The sequence below is a fragment of the Hesperophylax consimilis genome, chromosome 9 (assembly GCF_061612785.1).
Source record: "Hesperophylax consimilis isolate HC1 chromosome 9, BYU_Hcon_1.0, whole genome shotgun sequence".
NCBI classification, from domain to species: Eukaryota; Metazoa; Arthropoda; class Insecta; order Trichoptera; family Limnephilidae; genus Hesperophylax; species Hesperophylax consimilis.
This window is the reverse complement of record NC_142844.1, coordinates 30179655-30204267: the sequence shown is the minus strand read 5'-3', so window position 1 is coordinate 30204267 and position 24613 is coordinate 30179655. Positions and strand designations below refer to the sequence as shown.

The window sequence follows — 24613 nt, the reverse complement described above, 5'->3', positions numbered from 1 at the left end:
TCCTTAATATTTTTGATAAAACCATTTAGATATCTGCGTCAAAATAAATATGATACTATAATATTATTCCACATCCTTAATGTGCGACTGCTATAGTTAATATTAATGGATTTTCGGCGCCACCATACATTTAAAAACTAATGTTTTTGTTTTGTTCAACACAGTGAAGAGATAAGGGTGATCGCTAATTACTCTCATTGAACATGTGTGAAATTTAATGTATAATTTTGTCCAATAAATAGAGAAGTAACTGGTACAAACAGTCACTTCTCATCCGAGAGTTCTCGGGAAAGTAATACTTGTTTAATTTAATGTTTTCCTACTGCCCCTGCAAAAACTCTCAGATCAAGGTGTCAATGTGACGAAAACCGCCAATTTTTATTCTCTTTAGTAAAGAAAATGTACACACGGTTTCAAGGGGATAAAACGTTCGTTCACTATTTTTTTTTATTATCATTATTATTAAAGTAGGTGTTGTTAATATTGCTGCAGCGCAGCGTGAATATCTGCCTTCATTTTTAAAGCAATGACCTGAAAAGGCGTACATCCACCGCAGACTCTACAGGATAAAATTTATGTACATTGAATTGAAAGGCATTAAAGAAATGCCTCTTACACTTGTCTGGTCCAAATTGAATTACACCGTGACGATTACAATTACAACTGTGAATTTTGTACTTGTATGTGTAAGTATTAACGCGCGAAGTTCGTATAAGTAAGAATACTTATCGTTTCTGCACAATTTTACTGCTGTTGATAACGAACATTTATAGCAGCATTCAAATCGAGAATAGGGTGATTTGACCTCTACGCTATGTGCAATACAAAACAGTAAAAATCATTGAATTTAACTTAATTCCGTTAAACTGGCGCAGACCCATGGCATATTACGAAATATTATTTATCACGGGACGCTACAAATTTGTTACATCTGAAGCATACTAGATGGAATATATTATTTCACACAAAATAACTTCATGTTTAATTCTGGTTTCTGTATGGCGCGGGTAACTTAAGATTGTATTTTAAATCGTCATGCTGAATCCCTTACAGTTAGAGATTAATTTTGAAGACGTTCAATCCCTGACAAAGGGTACTCACTTGGGTAATAATTTACATCTGATCGCTCCTAAAGGAATTGGCGAGCATTAACAGAAGTAGGCATAATGTTAATTTTATCCTTCGAATATACGCATACACACACAGGGTGTTAAGAAACGTACCTTACTTTCAATAACCAGTGATTCCTAACATTATTTGGAGTAAAAAATCTAGATGGTATTTTGGTCTCCGGAAATTTTTTCTTTCAACAAAAAACTTAAGGAGTCATTATATAATTAGGTTAGTTTCGGGGTTGGAGGTTGGGCAGTTTGTTTGTTTTTGAGGAAAAAAATGTTACTTATTAGAAGACAGTCAGTTATGTACGTCCTGTATAACAACATATATTATTTTTAATTTCACAAAAAAACAGGTCATAGTAATGATCATATAATGTGAGTATTTAATTCAAATGGTATATCGTTTTTTTGTGTGAATTTTTTTTTTTAAATCGTAAAGGTACGTTTTGTATCGATCCAGACTGAAACCTTTTATTTAATTTTATGTGTCAGAGTATTCTCTGCGGGTCGTTTCAATGGGGTAGGCATGTCGTTGGAAGTTTCAACAGCGTAATACTTTAATTGTCTACCTCCGTGAGTAAAATTTTTTGATATATCTGTTATCTTTCACAAAAGACTCATCCAACAATACTATGTATAACAGAACGAGCTTACCGATTATTATTCAAGTCAAATTTTGAAAAAACACTTCGTCGTGAAAAATAACAAAAAAACTTGTAACTCATTTAAAGAATCAGTTATTCTTAAAGTACCTACGTCCAGCTGTTTTCAATACCCAGTGAATCAGACCCGCATGTGGGCGAATCGTAAGAATCGGCAATAATGATAGCCAAATGGCAAAAATGATTTATTGGCAAACAATATTTTTTTCCATTGTACAAATTGTGGTTATAAACCAACTTCTATTTGATTCTTCTTTCTTTCTTTTTCTTTTTTTTTTTTTTTTTTTAAAGAAAGACAAACATTCCCGGGTTACGAATAACCTGACAATATTTGAAAATCTCCTACTACCACCACAGTAAGCTGAAAATGTTGCTTGTGTTGTGATGGAGGACTTAGCCAGCCGAGGAATTGAACACACTACGCCTGAGTGGGACCCAAGCGCGATGTCAACTCGGCCACCGACCGGTCTCTAATAACAGAGGTTTGCTCGACGCTCACTTTTTATTATATTACATTATTTTTGATGAACGGATTACTAAAATCTTAAAGTTTCTAGAGGAAACTCTACGAATGTTAGTTATTTATACTTATGATTAATAAATACAGAACCTTTCCAGAAATATATTTTAAACTATAAATTAGGTGTTTCATATTATTTTATTATTATGAAATTAGCGGTAAGCACCTCTAGAAATATAAAAATAGAAGATCTCTCTAGAAATATTTTTAAGATTTTAGTAATACGTTCATCAGAAATAATTAAAATAAACCCCTCGGAAAATTCAATTTTCTAGACCTGCTAGTGCAAAGTCGACCATAGGTCCGTTAATTGCGCCAGGCTGCGCGCCGAATATTGATTTACACGACTTCATCACTTATGTTGTTATGATTACCACATTATTTTAGAGATTTGACAAGATGAATTCAATAGCAGGTCTGTACAATACACCAGGCCCGCACTTTGCATATTTCTGTGAACGGCTACTTTTACTTACGTCTTTAAGATTCTGGCTTTATTTTGGGGTATTGTCTCGTCTTATAACATTATTTTATACGAATTGAAAAAAAGAAACATATGGTATTGTCATTATGTTCATCATTTATTATGTTTTTATGCTCATCATTTTCTTGGCATCATCAAAGATTCTCAGAGCACGTTCATTCGCGGGATTCGCAAGTATAAAAATAGATTATGTGATTCACTCTGTTAGAATGGGTGCTTCGAGGTATTATGGATCCTTCGTCCTTAGTACGAAAAATAAACGATCACGCCCTTGGAGCACAAAGGTTGCGCGCCCATAAAGACTATTTTTGAACAGAAATCGAGTTGCGAATAATTTGCTTGGCAAAGCTTCTACCGCGAATGTAAAAGACTCGCGCATTGAAATAGAATACAATAGATAAGCTCTCCAGAGCGACACAATTGAATGAAATTTGGGGCAGCACACCCTGTTTTTAAACCTTAAATATTGTAAATTAATAATTCTTTGTTACCCTGTGGATGATCGTTGAAATAATGTATTTGCCGCCCCGCCACGTCTTGCTGTGGCTTAGTCTGTCTGTGCAGATAGAGAAACAATAGCGCGTGTTGCTTTTATGTCCAACTGATGGCACTGTTTTTTTTAAATATGTTTTTACCTGTCACAGGTTATATCTATGTGATATAATGCAAAGTCATGTCAAAATTTCATAGCAATCGGTGAAAAGCTTTCAGAGATTTTAGATTTTGAACAAAAGAATATTAACATTTTTATTTTTATAAGCAGAATTAATCTTTAGGAAATTATAAGTTGAATTTATCTTTTTTACATAATACCAAAAGTTAAACATAATATACAATTATCCACTTTAAGAAATTAAAAAAAAACATACCATTATAATTGAATGTACTTTAATAAGACGGGATGTAGGATTAAATTCATAACAGAATTACATATTTTGTGTAAAACCGCAAAAGCGTGCCAATTGCTCCCAACCATCTGGAACCAGTGAGACTAAGGCATCCCCAATTGGGAAATGTTATGAGGCTGAAGGTAGTGGGAAGGGAAAGGAGATAGGGAAGAAGAAAATGGAGAGGAACCTGGCTACTCAGATCTGGTCACCAAACACGGCCAAAATCATTTTAAGCAACGTTTCAATTCTGATTGGTGGTCTTACACCAGGGCGATACTGAAAATATCTTACACTCTCGAACGTTCCGCAAAAAAACTACATACTATTTTTAATTAGTAAATTGTGAAATAACAAAAATATACAAATAAAATTTACTTACGCGCGACCCCTGGCTTGCTAGTTAAGAGCGTTACCCCTCGACCATGTAGGCCGTCAACAACAGAAAAGTTTCTCACGACATGTCAGAAAAACACTTTTTTGTAACTTTTTATATTTATTCAACTCAATTGAAAATGTTCACCACTGATATCATTAATTTATTGTTATTACTACAGCCTGTTCAAGCAAGAATTTTATTAACGGTATGTTTTGTATTGATCCACTTTGAATAGGACATATGAACTTATATATAAATCACTATATTAATTTATAATACCTGACTCCAAACGGTTGACGGCTATGAAATATACTGTTGTTTGAAACATTCGATGAAATTATTAAATTATTTTGCAATAAAGAGAAAATGAATAATTGCAAGTTTTAAATCATTTAGTTAATCTGTTTAATCTGTTCGCTAAACCAAGTACGTATTTTCAGATCCCATATCATGTAAAATAAATTTCTTGAAATCAGTTAATAAAAGTCCAATGTTGGTAATTGCAAAAGAAACGGAGTTATAGTTTTCCAAGGCAGAGCTCGTATGCATTACCTCATGGAACATTCAAAAGGAGCGTACGGCGTAACCTGCTTATTACAATATTGATTGGTTAAAATGTTTAATCTTCTATAATTAATTGAACATTTACAATGGAATATGTTTACATTAAGAACGTTATACCTATTGATAAATGCCTACCTACATCGACGAATCGGAATTAAAACGCGACATGGTACAAGAATTCTAATAATTTATGTGCAAATATTTACTTGTTTAGCCGAAAATGTATATCTTACGAAATACGTAATTACGAATTTTATTAAATGTTTTTTGGCGAAATAGGTAATTATGAATATATAGAAAATGTATGTGTGCCGAAATAGGTAATTATGTGACGAAATGGGTGATTATGAATATATAGAAAATGTATGTCTGACGACATAGTTAATTATAAAAATATTTTTAAAAATGTATGTCTGACGAATTGGGTAATTATGAATATATAGAAAATGGATGTCTGACGAAATAGGTAATTATGAATACATAAAAAATGAATGTCTTACGATATAGGGAACTATGAATATATAGAAACAAGAAATGAATCGAAATTAAATTTTATTAGTTACATTTTCCAAATACTAAAAGAAAAAACCAAAAAATAACTTCTTCACAAAAAGAAAACAACAGAAGAACTAGTATTTTATTTGTTTAAGTGTAAACTAAAAATTCCAATGTTCAAAATTGCATGCCTACATTACCATTTTATTGCGATGACATTTGAATTCAAAGTGTCACAAAACAAAAAATAAGTCGTCCCGGACAGGAACTTAAAATTTTATACAGATAATATCACATTATTTTCACGGTATAATTATATAACGAATATGTGTGTAATTAAAGTAAAATGTCAATTTAATCTTATTACCATCGCGCGCGTTTTATAAAATTTAAATAAATCGTTCAATTCTTTTGCTCGTTTTTATAACTGGCAATACCTTAAGAGTTAAACGATTTGAAAGAAACATAAGTTTGCGAAATTTCCATGAGAATATTATTAAAGACATTCGATATTCTAGAATTCTATCTTTTTTGTTTTCAAACGAGAAAATTTTTATGAACGGCTTTTAGGACGATCGTCAATGTCGTTCATACGATCTCTGCCTGGGACTAGTATAATCAATTTACTAATATCACATACTCAAAAATATTTATTAAATTTATTTTGTACTTGTATAGAAAATATCGTTTTACCGTTTTTCGTATGCAAAATGTATTCATTACCCAATACTCAAAAGAGCAAAGTCCTCAAACGCCACTTTACAAAAGATTTAGGAATTTTATTTTCTTTTATATGCAAATCCCTCGGCCTTTAATCCCTGCATTCTGGCATCATCTGTTTGACAAGAGCCAGCCATTGTTCGCGCAGTTTTTTTTCTATAGACTACACAGAGAATGAATTGTTTGGAAATAGTAGAACGTTTTTTTCCATTCAATTGGGTCCAGGCAGAAACGTTTTGGTAATCAGCAACGATCTTTTTTCCGCAGGAATAGAATATTTGATGGAGATTTTTTTTATTGTTTCATCGTATTGTATTTTAAGTACATACATTATAAATATGTCTATATTGCATGAGGGGAAAAGTTCTGATTTTATTCACACTTTTTTGAGATGACAATATGTGATATGTATATATACTCGTATATATATATTCTCATAGATCAACAAACTTGGATTCTGAATATATAAGATTTATCATATTTATTTATAAACCGTCATTCATAAACGAATAAAACACCACCACATACATCCTTTGGTTAGTGCGACTAAATCTGCTGATTTATCACAACCAGTCTACACGAGTGATATATCTGTGGTCTACAATATATTAGATATTTCATGTATTGGGTTTTTTGCGGGTAGAACCTTTTTTTGGGGAAAGTTCAGGGATTCTTGACGTGTCTTGAGTATCCAACCATATTGGAATATAATATTTTTTTAATAATTATGAAAACGTACCATATTTCGTTTTCTTTCTCAGCAAACCTCCAAAAAATCCATTTTTAAAGCCCAAACGAAAGAGAACATCCGAAAACGACTATACGATATTTTGATTGTAAAGGAACTAGTGCTGAATATATCTTCATCTCATGTGGGTATTTTAGAACATATGCAATGGCAACCCTTGTCCACATTCACATTGGAACCGATGAAAATGTTGTAACGCATGTTTTAAAATACCAGTAAATTGCTTATCACCTATTTTTACACTTTCAATAAAATAACATTAGTAAAGGGATGCTAACATTCTACCTAGTGTTCTTCAATGTTAAAAACGGGTAATCTAAGAAATAAATTAAAAAAACGTCTCGACTCCTGTACAAAATACAGCGCCGGTGAAAAAAAAAAGACTTTTGAGACTGGTGACTCGTAACTTCACTGGCCGCTTCCATAGATACAGAGCGCTTCCGGGAGACCCGAAAAATTAAAACCCTTAATATTATTAAAATTATTAAAAACTACATATATAACAATTTAAAAATTACTGGTACTCAAGTTAGAAGGTCATTTTATATTCCAAAATGGAATTGAGTTCCTTATTGTCTTTGCTTTGGTCATGATTATTATTGTTAACGGATAATCTATTATTATGGTTAAAATAGTTTACCTGTCTTGAGTAATAACATATTAATTCTGATTAATTATTCATTCGTATTTATCATGCCACCCTGCCATACGTAAAAGGAATTGACAATCATGCAAATGTTTGAATGTCGAAATTCAGATAATTTTAAAATTTCTAACTTACTTTTTTGGCTTATCAATTAGAAATTAAATTACCTGACGTGTACCCGGAGTTGCTAGGGGTTGTGAATGACTTGGAGTAAAGTTTTGAGGTGATGAATCCTTTATATATAATTTATGTATAAACATTGAGTTTTTTCTACATTCTATAAATAAAATATGCATGTGTTATATAAAGGGTGTATCGGCACGTACCCGACAAACTTTAACCAGCTATTCCTTAACACATTTGTTGTAAAAATGTTACGGTCACTCTGCTGTCCGGTAATATTTTTTTCAATTAAAACAAAACAAAAAAAATCACACTCCGTCACTGTCATTGGCATTGTTTTTCGTGTTCAACAGCTGTTATCAGCAAATGTGTCAAAAAGCGTCCTCGCTCTTTCATACACACTAAAAAATAATAGTTAAAAATGAGACGAATGGTGCCATGCCATTTCGTTGTGATTGTAAAAGCGCGCAAATGTAGGTACGTACGTAAATTATTCAACGAAACTCGAATAAAATATTGCCAGATGGGTTTTCGAACTTTGACGAAAGACAAAACATTGGTGACATGTGGTGAAAATATGATTAAAAAAAATTTATTAAAAAGAATGTTACCGGACAGCAAAGTGCCTTTAATTTTTTTTACTCCAAATTTGATAATGAATAGCTGGTTAAAGTTTGTCAGGTACGTGCCGATATACCTGTATATAAACTTTTCAGAAAAATTTTCTAAATGATAGTGAAAACCCCATCAAAGTCCGTTGCGTTGTTTAGAAGAACTAAGCGCACAAAAACACAAACGCGGATAGCGAATTTATTTTATACTTTTAAGAGATCATCTTTCAACGTGGTTTTTATGCGTGAAATGATTGGAAATATGTAATACCGCAAGCTTGGGGAATTTTGTGAGGCTGAGGAAAATGAACAAGACGAGGATGATAAATACTCTCTTATCATTTAAAACAATGGTTTAGAATCTAAACATGAAATCTTGAAATGGTTTTTACTATATTTGGTTACAATGCAGTGTTCTTGAGTATGGGTCAACAGTCTGGAATCCACATTATATCACACAGGTATCTAGACTTGAATCTGTCCAATGAAAATGTACACGGATTTTGTCTTATAGATCAGGTATCTACCATCTACTAGACGGTTACGAACAAAGACTTATATTTTTAAAATTAGAGAGTCTAGTTAAAAGACAAAGCATATTTGACCTCCTAATGCTTTACAAAATTGTGAATAATCAAGTAGATAGTAACATAGTCCATCTAATCAAGTTAAACGCCAGGCCCAAATTCACTAGTAACCCTAACATATTTTGGACCGAAATTTTTACCAATACCACTGGTTATTTTAATCCTATGTCTAGAATGTCTCGATCATACAACGATATTGCTAAAACACATGCTTGCATAGATATTTTCGTAAATAATATAACTTTTTTCATGAGATATCTCCACGATTTATGTACCTAAAAAAAACAAATATTTTTTGTTGATTTTTGATAGTTTAATTATATACCTAATTTAAACATATTTTTAAAATTATTATGTCTTGTTATGTTAAGTTTTGTATAAAAAAATAATGATATTGTCTTGATAGTGAATGTGCAAATGTGATTGCTGCAGACACATTAGTCTAGCGACATTTATATTTGTATGTAAATTTAATACTTTAAAGTAAAATAAATTAAATACTTTGGAATAATAATCGATAACTAGTAAAAATTTAACACTAACCATGAAATTTTAAATAAAAAAAATGTGAAAAAGGTTAATTTTTTAAGTAGGATAAAGGGAAAATTGGACATTAAAACAATGATATTGGTCTACAATACCACTGTAGCATCCCACCTGAATTACTGCACAAGTGTAATCTTTCTGAGTAACAAAACCCAAATTAAGAAAATGGAAATAATTCAAAACAGAGGCATAAGGTCAATACTGTGTTGTAGCAGGTACACCAGGATAAAAACCATGCAACGCCTACTGAATCTCTTAAGTGTGTGGCAACGATTAGTTTACAATGTCTTAGTGTTTATTTATAAGTTAAAAAATAAAATTTCACTACAGTATATGTTAAAGAATGTTAGAATTAATATTACAGTTCATTTATATCCTACGAGAAACTGCAAAGATTTAAGGCTTCCTTAAACAAATTTATCGGGACCACAAAACAATATTTAGTATAAAGGTTTTAAAATGATCAATGAACTCCCGGCAACTGTTCAGGAAGCTAAAAGCCTTGCAGGTTGTCGTGGATTATGTCTCAATGTTGTGAAGTTCAAATTATAGTATGTAAGTAGTAAATTTTATTATTGCAGTCCTAGAAAAGAATATATTAGATGTTAAATTTTATAACTAAATAAAACGTACCTACTTAGAAAAAAAAAAAAACAATTTAAATATAATCCGGATAGTTACGACTCTTGTGCTATTTTCACATTCCAAAAAAGTTGATAGATCAAACATTTCAAATGCTTGTGCTAATTTTTATTGAATTTTATAAAAATATACAAAATTAATTAAATAATTCCATACCCCGATTGAAAGTCTCGGACATTCCAGCAAGGTGAAGGAAAAATGTCTACTTTATTATGAAAGTAAGCCTCTAAGGCTCCTTTTTACTCGTCATCCCGTCATTAATTTCCCCATTACCTCGTTAGAGGTCCTTTTGCGGCTGACTTTGAAATATTACCTTTCCCGCCATATCTTGCAGCCGATGATTTTAATAATGGCAACAGAATATCGTTAATTCAATTAACTTCACAATTTTTCTACCAACACGTCTTTAATTGTGCCGTAATGATATTTTTAAGGTTTTAGAAAAATATGTTTTTTTACAAATTTCACAAGCCCAAGAACTTTACTATTACTTATAATTACTCAATTTTATTAAATAAACTTGACCCGTTAAAAATCACAGAACAGTTTGAATTTCACAGAACTTTGAAATTTCTTTCTACGAAAGAAAAAAATAGTGTACTTTTCGAATGTAGAATATAAATAATCGTAGGATAAAATGTATGAAATTTAATGCTTATCTGAATTTCAAAAGATTTTGAACTATAAATTAATTTCTCATATCTCAATTCAAGAATTACTAGTAATATCTTCAATTAAAACCTATTTAACTATTTTTAAGGCGGCCATCTTTATGAATGATTGCAAAGTAATACATGAATTTATTTGGAACGTTAATGTTGTCATTGATACATTATAATACTGAATATCTGATTTTTTATTTATTTGGCAAAATTATTGACTTTTCTAAAAGTCTCTAATGAATATTCAATATATTAGAATAACTTTTGAAAATTATATGTCAATGTTATATTTAATCATCGAAGAAGAAGATAATATTAAAAAAGAAATTTAAAAATAGATAAAATAAATAGGCATCGATCGAGGTTCAATTTCCAGTTACTTTTAAATTGTATATGTCTTTTTTCCGTTTCATATTTCGTTGAGATTAATTAAAATTATCCTTTTTTGTAATCATTAAAAAAAAATTGCATAATCTTAAAAAGTTATTCCATAAATACAGTTATAAATAATTATAACCAAAAACAGACTACTGAACAGGGCCGGCCTTGATTGAGTTAATTTTTTACACCCCTTGTCAAAACCAGTAGTCACCTAGATAGGTGATCACTTTTAACAATAATATTCGAATGCTTTGTATTTTTGTATAGCGCCGTTTTTGTGAAAAATTATCTTAATGTGTTAGAACTGTTGTTAGATATTATCAGCATCTTGGCGCCTTTACAAGTCTGATTAACAGTCCCAGAGCGGACTGCTCCAATTGCGCCCGCTTGGGTCCAGCCCTGCTACTGAATAATAATTATTCACAGGTTACCAAAACATCTTGGGGTTACCCGACTGCAAAGGTATGTATGATCATCTTAACTTTATCAGTAGGATTTTTCACGAAAGATCTAGGCATATCTATTATATATTTAAGAAGATTCAAGCAACAACGCATTGTGTTCCATCTCATTATTGTGATTTTATAAACAACTTAATATTCAGTTGCCCCGTAGAACCGCATTTGCCATTGCCGCTGTTTGCGCCTCACAGGATATGAAAGGATAAAGTAGGTGATAAAAGATAAAAAAATACCCCTTAAGAAAATACTTTGAACCATTTTTTCGTTTATAAAAAATACTTGTTCTTATCAAAATCAACAGCTACGTTAAGAAGAAAGAATATTAAAATATGATATTTCTTGGTATTCTTTGTAAGTATTTTTGTAAAAAGCCTTTGTCAAACAAAAAGTACATCTTGAGAATCTTTTAATGACATCTTGAATGATAAAACATATTAAATTACGTCAACCACTTTTATAATTCCAAGGTACTCACCGAAATTATGTCACTTTCCGAGTCGCAGTATTTCTGCAAAAATTAAAACAAAAAACATTAGAAATTTGTTAGTTTACATCTTACCTACACAGCTTATCTGAATTCTGTTTTACTGACTAATTTTATGTAAAGACATTTCATGTTGGTACATTATAACTGTTTTAATTATTTTATATACCTTTTTTGATAAATCTGCATGAAGATACAGTATTATTATATTTCATACGTATCAGTTGGGGTCAATCTGAGCCTAAAGTGTATTTGGAAACGTTCGGTTCCTTATAAACGATAAAACCCACCTAGTGCTGAACTATTTTTGTGAGTCAAAGCCAATTAAGTACTTATATATATAGAAAGGGGTTTACACAATGATTTCAGTCAGGCTCAACAAGTCTTTTCAAGTCAACAATTAAGTAATCAAATTAAGACAAAGTACATTAGGTACCTTCTATCCGAGTCAGAGTCTCTCCTTTGCCTGAGTCTCGTAACCCTTTTTTCTAAATCTCTTCACATTGAACAAATTGATATTTTACGGCTACGTAGCTCACGATATAAAACTACCGATAGAAATAGTTTCAATGACCTAAAAATTAAAAAAAAACTGTGCAAGTCTAAAAAACAATAAATATGTCGCATATATAAATACAGTTACATACTCGTATATTCTACCTTTTTTACGATTTAGGGTTTGTATTTCGCTTTAACTGGAGACTACATGAGCATTTGCTTGAATTTTAGATAAATTTGTTGCGAAACTTAAATAATTGTCTGTATGAAAGAGAACTAGACCAAACAGTTCCCGAATGAATCCCACATTATGAAGCCGAAGCACAATTATAATTGTTCATAATGAGTACAGTCACCGGATATGCCATTCACGATAAGGTACTCCTGTCAAATGGAGCTTATCCTCAAGAAAAATAGATGTCACGCGAATGTCACGTTCTTCGCTCATAAGAGAGGGGGACTTACAAAATGTTGACAGTGTTCTTAAGGCACTCATAAGGGTTGTGATTCTTATGACACATATCAGATGGCGCAAATATTATCAGATAGAATTACAAGGTGAAGGAGGAAAAGTGACGGGAACAACATGAGTTAGAAAACCTTTGTGATATTCAGCCAGTAGAAGTTGTTTTCTTTGCCGAGCAGGGTGTTATAATACACGGGATGTCGAACTAATACAAACACTCAGATGGACAAGTGTATTTTTCTTATTATTCATATACCGGGTGTCCGGGAGTAACGTAAAATCACTTTGACAGGTGATTCAGTGTGGTCGTACAAGTAAACTTCAAGGTTTTTTTCAAGTAAAAATGTAACATATATATATAACATTCGTTATTTCTTATTATTATTTGTGCCCGTTTTCCATGGATATATATCAGACAAAGATGTGTAACGTTGTCACTTCCGGCATACTTGGTGGGTAAATTGGAACGTACACTATTAATTTCAAGTGTTCGAGAGCAGTCCCGTGAAAAATCACGGGATAGTCTAATTTTGAAGAGTCAATCTTTTTTTTAAGTCGAACCAGATTTAACGTTGGACTAAATAACGCACAGCACAGACCACCAAAAATGATTTGTTTGATAACTATCGCAGACCCGTATAAAATACTCGTATAATACCATGACTGTAATATTTAGAAAAAGACAGTAAAAATAATTTTACTATTTTTTGTACATAATTTATCGCTTATCTGAATTATTGTTCTTCAGTTCCAATTTTTAAAATGGCACTTTAATTCAAATCAAATTTGAGTTCATTGAACCCGATTGCACGCATAAATAGCGCACATCACAGACAACCGGTATATATACATAGTATGTTTGATGATTGATTATGACTTTTGCATGAAAAAAGCAATGGAATTTCGAATCATTCACCTTTTTTACTTTTTCTCTCGAGCAAAATAACCACCTGAAGTCACCACACTTCAATCCCGTAAACATTGTGAAATAATAATATAAAAATAAATAATAATACACTACCAATACCATGCTATAAAAGCTTTCAACAGTGTAAAAATTTAAATTAAAATTGAAGAAATTAAAAATAAATTCACACACAAAATTACAAAATGGATTAAAGAACAAAAAAGACAATATTACCAAAATGTCATAGCATAAAATAAAAATTAAACCTACACATAACACACAAAACCAATATAAACACACATCACTCACAAACACACAAGATTATATATTAAATGTTTTATTTTATCTTATATTGTAGATTGTATTTAGATTATATTTTCATATTATAAAATGAAGGCCTCAGCACGGGCAAGCCACCCAGTGAGGCCAACATTACTGGAAAACTTTGAAATGTAAAAAAATATTGTAACAAATAAAAAATAAAATAAAAAAAAGTACAATTATTAAAGTGTTAATGTAAGAAATAGGTCACTTTACAGAATAACGCACCCATTTTTGATAAAATACATGTCTTTGAGAATCCTGATAATATTATATCATTCGCTACACCCAATCTAACATATATTTTGTATTGAAAGTTTCATCGAAAGTCATTAAAAGTTTAAAACAATGGAATTTCTAGAGATCACCAGTTCTACGTCCATAATATCGAGGTTGAAAAGGCAAAAAGGCGTAAGCGACAATTTAGTGAAAAATTATTTAATCATACAATTTTGATTAAAATTTTCTTTTAATCAAAACTGTATGTTTAACCCATGTTTGACTAAATTGTCGCTTACGCCCTTTGGTCTTTCCGACGACGTCGATATGGTAAATGCTTTGTTTAGTTTTAATCGTCATAATCAGGATTGAACTTGCAATAATAACGTAGAAGGAAATCACACGCAAACCCAACTGCATTTAATTATATAACTCGATACCGACATACCGTGCTCCGCTGGGGCTGCTAAAAGTTAACGATTTTACCCTTTTCAAGAAAACCGAGAGTCCGCCCCCGTTAGTGGACCGTGCAAAGCAAGCATCTTATCGTGCGCATCTACGGTCAAAGTAAATTACTTGTGAATTATGGACGTGCTACTTTGGGGTGTGTACTTTAGTTTTATAAGAAGATCAATCATAATTGAGAATTATTTTTAAGGCACTAATACCTACGTACGTTAACAGTGTTTTTATTTCATTTATTAAAAAAAATACTATTTTGGACTGCGAAAATCATGTAAAAACGTGAAAGCCCGCGTTCGCCCGTGTTGATTAATATTTATTTAATATTACATAAATATAACTAATAACAATAATTAATATAACTATTTATTTAATAAACGTCTGACTATTAAGCTGGAGAAAATTGGAACCATCTTCGACCATCAATATTTATTATAATTTTTAAGAGTTTTTTGGCGCTCTGAAACTCACATTCTGATATTGGCAACAAGTTTCAGTAAAGTTAAGCTTGTTCTCATTATGATTGATTAAAAAAAATGGATTTGCTAACGGAACAACCGGCCCAAAATTGCCATATTTTTGGTACTACGCCCAAAGAAATGAATAACTTGTAATCCCGCATTATTGTTTTTTACATATATAAAGCATATTTTGGGCATTCTGACCTTTCATAATTATTTGAAAAAAAATTTGTGCATCATTTTTCTTGACTCCGCCGGTTTGTCAATCATCCCTCTTTCACAAAAAAAAAGCATTAATGGACGCAAAAAACTATATCGAAATATTATTTATAACAGCTGTGCCAGTCCGTTCCTGTTCTTAAAACAAGTTTAAAACGGAGTATTCATCAAACTTATGTAAACTCTGTCTGTTTACACTGCTTCTGTATGGATTGCGGATCAGCTCCAAAAGACCTCATAAAATGTATGGTACCTACTCCGCACGTAGTACATTATGTATGGGGGTGCGGATTTCAAGGGTAGGTCGGGCGCTCCTTGAAACCAACTGGGGCTGATGGAGAGGATACAGAATATATGGAGGGTGGCCTGGGTTGAGTCATAAGTTCATCACGAGTAGACACGGGATCGAGATCGGATATAAGAAGCCTTACGGACTGAATTCATTCATTATACCCTTATGTTTTAAAATAGATCGGGTTCTCGTTGTTTCTGATTTTAATCCGATTCCGTTAAACAGCAATAAATCAATGTTTTAGAAATAATGTTAGCTGTTCAAATATTTGCGCTTCCGTTATGTATTTTGTTTTATTAAAACATTTTTATTAATATTCATAAAAAAATAATTAGAAAAACATATTGCCTCAATGTCTTATAAAAAGCGTTGAGTGCTTGGAGGAAAAGTTGAGCAGGTTCATCCACCCAGGCAGGCCCACCGTAAGCGGGCGTGCACGGCCTACACTGCACGCGGGCGGCACTCCCTAGGGGCGGCAAATAGAGCAATTTTGTGATGTTCAAACTCGCATTTGGCCCAGTGTTGCCAACTCAACTCCTTTAAAACTAGATTTAGTCCTGAGGTCGTCAACTTTTTATACAGAACCCATTAACGTAAATTAATACAGTATATAATTAAAATTCTAAAATATTTTTGCTCTAATTATATATACATATTTTTAAATGTCTAAATTTTAATTCTAAATCGGTTTTGCACGCGGGAGTTAGTTCAGTCCTCCATCATCGCCTAAGCAATAATTTTCGTTTATTTTAAAATACAAAAAACATTTATTGCACAAAAATACAGAGTACAAAGGGTATAGCTTATAGGTTACATCCTATTTCTTCCAGCTAACCCAATGATAGTAGAAATAATTAAAATAATGTCAGGTTATTTGTAATCTGCGAAGGTTTTATTTTTTCGTAACCAAAACAAAATATATCATTTATAATATTGATTAATAACTGATACTATCAGTTATTAGTCTCGTGTCACGTTTCATTATTTTTAATATGAATATTTAATAAATAAAAATATATGTATGAAAGTCTGTTCTTACAAACAAACCTAAGTAAAAAACGTTTGTTTGTTCTTTTTTTCACAATGACTTCCTTCTAATTTTATGTGTGCGTTTCCACTATATTGCCATAGACCTTTTTACAGTAAATAATTTATAATTTTTTGTTACATTTCATTGATTTCCCTACTTGTAACGCGCGCTTTAACCGCATTGACGCAAGTAGTCTACAACTTCATTTTTCAAATGATAAAAAAATTAAATGTAAATATTTTTTATAACTATTACCGATACAAGAATAGCGATGAATAAGTTCAAAATAAAAATACACATAACATAAGAAAGTATTAATGATTATAATTAAAATTAAATATACGTAATATATAGAGAGATATATTACGTATATTAATTAATTAATTATATTACTACATAAATAGACTGGACCACACTTACAATACTCGTTTTACGTTAAATGAAGGACTAATTGTACCTAAGCATTTTAACAAATATGGACAAAGAACACTTGACTACATGATACCTAGGTGCTTAAATATGTTACCTGCTGAAATAAAAAAATGTACAAATGTAAAAACAAATATTATGTTGAAAAATTGGCTCGCTGAAAGAAATAGTTTGTATTAGAGTCTAATATAAACTATAGGTAGATACTATCACTGTAGTGTATATGTTTTTATATTTTTAAAACAAATTGTTATTTTTATTGTTATCACTGTTGTCATTAAGTAAAATAAGTTTTTATCTTTTTTAAATATTTTTTATGTGAAAAGTTGCCATCGACAAACTACTGAAAAGTAGTTCATTGGAACTTTTATGTTTTTTTCTGTATTTTTATTTTATTATTTACTGTAATATTATTTTTTGTCTTGCTATCTTTAAATAAAAAAAAAAATTAAATAAAATAAAAAAATGAGATTACTAAATTTAGAATCGTTTAGGAATATAATATGCAGGTCACATTTTTATCACCAAAAGATATCAAAATTGCCAACAAATAACATATAAAATGCGACCAGCCCACTGAGCGCTCAAAATCATATATTATTTAAAAGATTTTTAACATCATAGTGGTTTTATGGCCAGTAAACATAGAATTTCCCATTAGTTAACTTCATATTCTTTCATGGGTCTTATGAGTCAAAATACATGAAATTTTATGGGCCGCCATGAAAGTTCAATTTTTTTTCCTCAAAGCAATTAGTCATACAAGGTGGCTTAGTACTTAATAAATTTATATTATGGTATGGTAAACTAGGGTCAATGGTAGACAATCAAAATAAGAAAAGTTATGTCTTAACTAAATCACTTTGAAAAACTCTCGAAGACAATAAAAAAAGTTTCCGAAATACTGCAGAATTGTCGTAAAAAACTTTCAGATAAATTCATCACTTTTGCCAGAATCACACAGAACAAAATGCATTACCAGAGTTTTGCAGACCAGAGATGAATATGGCGCCAAATAGAAATACGGTGGCTCAAAAATATAAGCGGAAGTTGGGCTTTTGTTTCAGCTTTTACTGCGGAGTAATGCCGGCTTGTGACGGCTATTATACAGTATAGAGTACAGGCTGTATTCTGTATAGTCTGGTGTTGGTGAGGGGTATGGGGTATGGGGTATGGGATATGGCAAGCCTCCATCATTATGGAGCTGTTGAGGCTCAGAAGATCCGGGGCGCGTTGCTGGCATAATAGAACTTCCAACTATGCTAGTTTGCTGGTAAAATCGTGTTAAATTTGTTTGTGGCATGAAATGTTTTGTTTAATGAATTCGCGAAAATGTTACGAACTACCATCATTATTTGGTAAGGTAGCTACTTTTACTACTTGAACATTTATAAAGGTATATTTTCTCTTATAGTAATTTATTATTTATCTCCCTCTTTAGGCAACGTTTCTCACGTTTCAACAAGCAATAATAATACTCTTGCCCGTGTAAATCTCAAATCGTATATTTTCTCATCTACTTTGTGATGTGTTTTATACATGCGGTTTTAAAGCCTTTTGAAAGTTTTGCTTATATGCTAATTTTGATAGAAGTTTTGAAATAAATACATGACTTTGATCAACAACTACTTGTTCTACTTGACTTTCTTCGTGAATAAAATTATAGCAAAAATAACTATGTCATTTGAACCTGATTTTATTAAATAACAAAAGGATCAGATCCACACAGAGCTTTGCGATTCTTCTCTTCTACTTGTACCCATTACAGCTTCAGCGTCCCTACTAGTCCTTCCACCAATCGTGATTGATCGAGTGTTTGAGAGAAGTGCGTCCGTTAAAACATTAATCAACGTAATTGTTTCCTAAAAACTTTACCACTGGCTAAATCTGTATTAGGTATTAGCAGATTACTGAACGAGGCACGATCTAAACTCTATAAACAATCACCTAACTACCCGTTTTATTACGCAGTTGAACAACAAAACAATCAATTTCTCTCATTTTGTACCTGATTTAAATCCTAGTTAAGAAGTAGAATTAATTTTCCGGGCCGAAACAGAAATACATCAAACTCGCATTTAATCCAAATATATCGGAATATTATCAAAATGATAAATCATTTACGAGCGAACAGATTATCATCATTCATTGCAAGAAACAAATGGCTTAACTCGGAAAAACAACGAGAATTATAATAACTTATTTACTTGTGCTCGTACACGTACAAGCTGTGTCGAAAAATACATTTAAGTACGGAGCACGATTAAAAATAACGCGTTGTGTTTATTTCTTTATTTTGTCTGCAAACGTGAAAAAATCTGCAGCTTTTTCGCAAAAATACAAATTCCGTGTTTTTCATCTTGCTTGGGGGAATTTTTAAGCTTTTTAAAGATTTAACCGGCATTTTATGAAAATTTCATTCTGTACAGCTTTGCGAGGAGCGGACACTTATTTCATTTTAAAATTCCAAATGTAATAATTTCACGCAGGGGGAAAATTTTTTCTTTATTACGGTAAATGTATGTTATTTTCAGTCCCCAGAAGGAAACGTCTTCTATTTAATTAATTTACCCATCCTGAACTACGTACTTGGGATTAGGACCTTTATATTAAACCCATATGGAACTCTATACGCTAACAATAATTAATCATGTGTTTTCTTCAACGACTATTTCCAAAGGAGTAATGTTTAGTTAGTTTTTGCTTCTAATATTTAGAAGAATACGGAACAACACAATGGCATCTCATTTCATTTTTCAATCGTAACTTAGCAGGTAACCCGATCTTAAATCCTTAAAAAATGAATAATAAGTAATAAATTTACCACTTGCGTAAATTTAGAATATAAAAAGTTGGTAGAGCTCTTCCATTATGATTTTAGTTTTTGAAATACTTACATATTTTAATAAACACTAATAAAACGTACAAAGTAATTTTTTCTTAAATAGTAAGGAATGGTCGTTTTCAAAGTAGTGAGGCTTGTGCGAGAAACACGGCGTATAAATAGTATGCAAGTGGGATGGTAAATTATTTCTTCCGCACAGTACCATAGTTCAAATCACATCGTGTATTTGTCAGCTAGTTATTATGACCCATATCAATTGGGTACAATTATGGCAGGTTTAGTGTCCTTATCTGTCAGACGCTGTCAGGGCGCGTCGCATTAGTCAGAGATGAGGAATTAATCCTGTCAGGAAGGGGAAATTGGACTGCATGCTGGTCACTCACTGAACGGGAGATGATGATCATGCACCGTGATGGACATTTATCATATGTAATAATGGTATTCTAACACAGTTCAAGGTCATTTGACATTATAACTGGAGAAATTCCTCGAATATTTAATTAATTTTCCAGCATTACTAATTTAATCGAATATACGCCCGTGGGGCTTTTTCCAAATATGTATCAAGTTAATTTTATACTGATGTATTATTAACAGATTAAATTACTATTAAATATTGATCGAAAAGTTACTACAAAACATCTTTTAATAACGAAGAAACCTGTAAATACATTTTAATAATAATTCTGCGCTGCAAAACCGTGCAGGTAAGTACATAAAAACACGTGTGTGTGTGTTCTTTAAAACTCGTGTTGGAAACTTTGACAAAATTGTAACGGATTGTTGAAAAACTACAGACAAGCTATAAAGTGCGTATAAATTAGATCTTTTCGTGAATATTTGTTGGTCATTCTGCAGCGCTGGTTCCGGTTACATAAACTTTCAGCTTCACATATTTTACGATTGAGGCGCTCAGTGGAAAAATTGGTCAACCAAAAAAAAATTATAATAATCGAAAACATCAGATTGTTAAAGATTTTTGTCATATTCATGAAATGGTCCAATTTTAATTTTACTAATTTCAAAGAATTGCAATATATAATATCGTTATTCCATTATTAAATTAGGTACTTATCTTTAACAATCTGATATTTTCACTGACTAAATTTTTTTGGTTGGACCACTCATCCGCTGAGCGCCTCAGTTATAATATTCCGAAGCTTTTCACGAGTCTGCGCTAGAATAACATTACTTCAGAAACAAACTTTCTAAGAATGTTTGAAACATTTCTGTTAGATACGTGCTTTTCTCTAGAACATTTCACTATTGTATATTCATCGTAAAAAATAGTTTAATTATAATTCTAACAAATTATTATTTATAGATATCACCACTGTTATAAATAGTCCTAATCAAAACTGTAAAAATAATTTGAGTTTCTAGTGAAATTTAATGACTTGACAAAATGCGGATTAAAATCAAGGAAAGTTTTATTTATAACATCTGAAACTCTGGGTTTTTACTTATGCCTTATATACTAATAAAGCTAATAAATAAACAATGCAAAACTATCACGTTCACGGAATAAACAAGCGGAAAAATGTCACCACTGGTTTAAATCATAATGTCGAAAAGAGCAACACGATATTTAAAATTAAAAAGATTTGTTAACTAATTAATCCTGTTGAATAGCTTGGTTTGTAGTTAAATTAAAAATATACCTAGATTAAGCGTATTCAAATAAAATTTTGAAAAGTATTAGAAGTGTAATAAATGAAGAAAAAAATATACATGTATATTTACTGCAACTTGACAATGTTGTATAAAGAATGCTGACAGTTTGTTTATCCGCCTGCAATAGTTTTCGAGTGGTCTGAATTACATTGAAGTTTGTCATCCTGAAGTTATCTTACAGTTTATGAACTTCTTAGTTTTGTTGGGCTCTGAGCTTATGGAAGATGATACCTACAGCGCAAAATCTTAATCCTGGAATATACAGTTCTCTGAAGCTTAAATAATTTGTAGTTATCTACAACTTAAGTATTCAAATATTAACATCTCAGTCTTAATTTCATGATGCATTACAATCTTCAAACTTAGTGAGAGATATATTTTGTGTTTGTTTTCGTATTATTTTTTTATTTTTTATTTGCGTAACAATTTTGTGTTAATGTATTAATTTTATCGTTTTGTTAATTTAGCTAAGTTCTGTAAAAGATCCAATAGGGCATAATAGAGGTTTGTTAAATGCAAACATGCTTTAAAAAAAACTAGTCATCTTTATTTTTTATTATGATAATAACAAACTTACGATACATTACACTGTAACTATTTACATAAATATTATCTGCTCGCTTATTTTGTACTCTCGTCATAACTCGTATTATTGAACTGCTTTGTACAATTATCTTTGATACCGTAACTACATTTTTATAGTACCTACTAATATTATCTTTCATAAATTTTTCATGCACACCTTTTATCGTTTTATTAATTTAACCACATTTTATAGCCATATTCTTTAAATCATCCAATCGAGATTTACTTACAACGGTGACCGGATAAATCATCACAATGATAATTCATCACATCTTTAAAAAGTTATATAAAGTCATGGAAAGTGATGAAACAAAAACTTTATTAACTGGGTTAAGTAGGTTAGATTAGGTTAAATTAGGTTAGGATAAAAAAATAATTTTTCATCGTATCTAATGACTTTATATCACTTTTTAAAAGTGCGTTGAATTGTCACTGTGTTGAGTTATCATGGAACCACTTACAACATACTGTTCATTTTTATAATTATAATAATAATACCAAACTTATGCACATTGCGCTGTAACAAATTACATTTTTTAAGTGAAACCTCACACGAGTCCTAACTGCTCCCAACTGTTTGGAGCCAGTGAGACTATGGCATCCTTGATTCTGGGTGACTGAGTGTCGTGGTCGAGGGGTAAGGCTCTCTAGCATTCCGAAGTTTGCGGGTTATTTTTTTGTTGTTTATTTATGTTATATTTTACTCCTTTGTACTACTTTTTATAGTAATGAAACAACATACTTGTATTTATATATACCATAATAAAATATACATATAAAAACCATCGAGGCATAAATAAATAAAAAAACTTTAAAAACCAAAAAATATTTTTATTTACAAAACCGTAAAATCCTTAACGGCTTGTATTTGGCTGACGACTTAGGTTCCGCCTACGTCTACTAACTGGCCGCTAACAACTGTCACCGATACTGCCTAGAAACGTTGGCGGGCGTGACGTAACAATCGTCTTCTACACGTAAATCTCATTTGAGAATCAATTTAAAATAGGCATAACTTAAATCGTTTTGATCAGAATCCAATATAACACGAAGACTCAGTTTACAATACCATTTTGTGAAAAAGAAATAAAAACATTTATCTAGAAAAGATGTAGAATTTTACTGTACGATTTATACGAACGCAATCTAGATGAATGAGAAAGATTGTAAAATTTATAACAAATCGAGATTTTTCTGAATGCATCTGATAAAACTTATATTCATAACACTTTTAAAAATTCATATTAAATTCAACTTAACATAAAACCTTATTTGAAAAATAAAAACTTTTATTAAATCTTCATGCTACTTTTCAGCGATGAGGATAAAATTAACATAAAGCTTTAGTTCTTGAAATCGTTTCTTTCAAAACTATACTGAAACTTAGTTTATCGTAAAGTCGTCGACTGCCTTTTTCATTGCACTCTGAACTATTTGCAAACGCAGGAACTTTTCACCCCATCGCTCCTGGGGAGAGGGGCAAGGTGAGGTTGGAGTGTATTGTGCTGCGGGATGGAATGGATTCTGCTGACTTTAAAGACAGCGCATCATAAAAGGTAGATCGGCTTTTCACCCTGCAGTAAAATATCATTGAAACTTGTATCTCTACTTTTGAATGGATTGCTGCTCTAGTTGCAGGTAGCAGATGAGCCAAATGTTTAATCTAAAGTGATTTTATTTTCTTGTAAGCAATCACTCTTTGAACAACCACTAATGTGATAAACCTTCTTTATTTTCTTTAGTTTGGTACCTTGTTCTTTCATGTCATATAGGTAAACATTAAAATATAAATTATTTGTCTCATTAATTTGATAATTTTATTAAACGTGTATATCTAATTTCTCCCTATTATATACAGTTGTTCAATATCTGTTCAACATGGAGGTATAATACCTCTAGCCTTTATCCTTTCAATATCTTAATGTAATATAGTATTTGATAAAATCCTTGGTGAATCTTAAGGTAAAGCGACACAGATTGGCAACAATTATTTTGAAAAAAGGTTCTACACAAAAAACATGGGATAAATAGATGAAATGAGATAAAATAAGAAAATATTATAATTATTTTTCAATTTCAAGTCTTTGTTTTAGCGTTTATAATTTGTGCAAGCTAAATATTTAACAACTATTGGCATAAGAAAGCGTTAGTTTTATTCAACAGTAATTAATTTCTCATTTTTCCCATTCTCCGTTTTTATGATAAGGATAAGATTTCACACCACTATAAAAGAGTATTTGCAGAACTACAAGACAACCTTTTTACAAGGAAGTAATATTCAAAGTAATTTTAGTAAGTATATGTATTTATTGTGCGAAAATATTGAATCCAATTTGATACATTTCTCAAAATTAACTAATTAACGTTAAATTAATATTCCACCAGTTGAGATATTTAATATATATTTCACTGTCACTGAAGTTCAACTGAAAAATTTCAACCTCATAAAAAAGTGGTGTAGTAATTTTTCTCTAAAGGCATGATA

At 31.2% G+C, this 24613-nt stretch overlaps 1 protein-coding gene across 1 annotated transcript in view; it reads right to left on the bottom strand.

Annotated features, from left to right (window-relative positions):
* Positions 1-24613, bottom strand: part of kek2 (leucine-rich repeat, immunoglobulin-like domain-containing kekkon 2 protein) — a 539018-nt gene that overhangs the window by 307944 nt on the left and 206461 nt on the right. The window contains exon 2 of the mRNA XM_089635902.1: positions 11712-11744. The gene's annotated coding sequence lies outside the window, so the exon portion shown is untranslated. The remainder of the gene's footprint in view (positions 1-11711; positions 11745-24613) is intronic.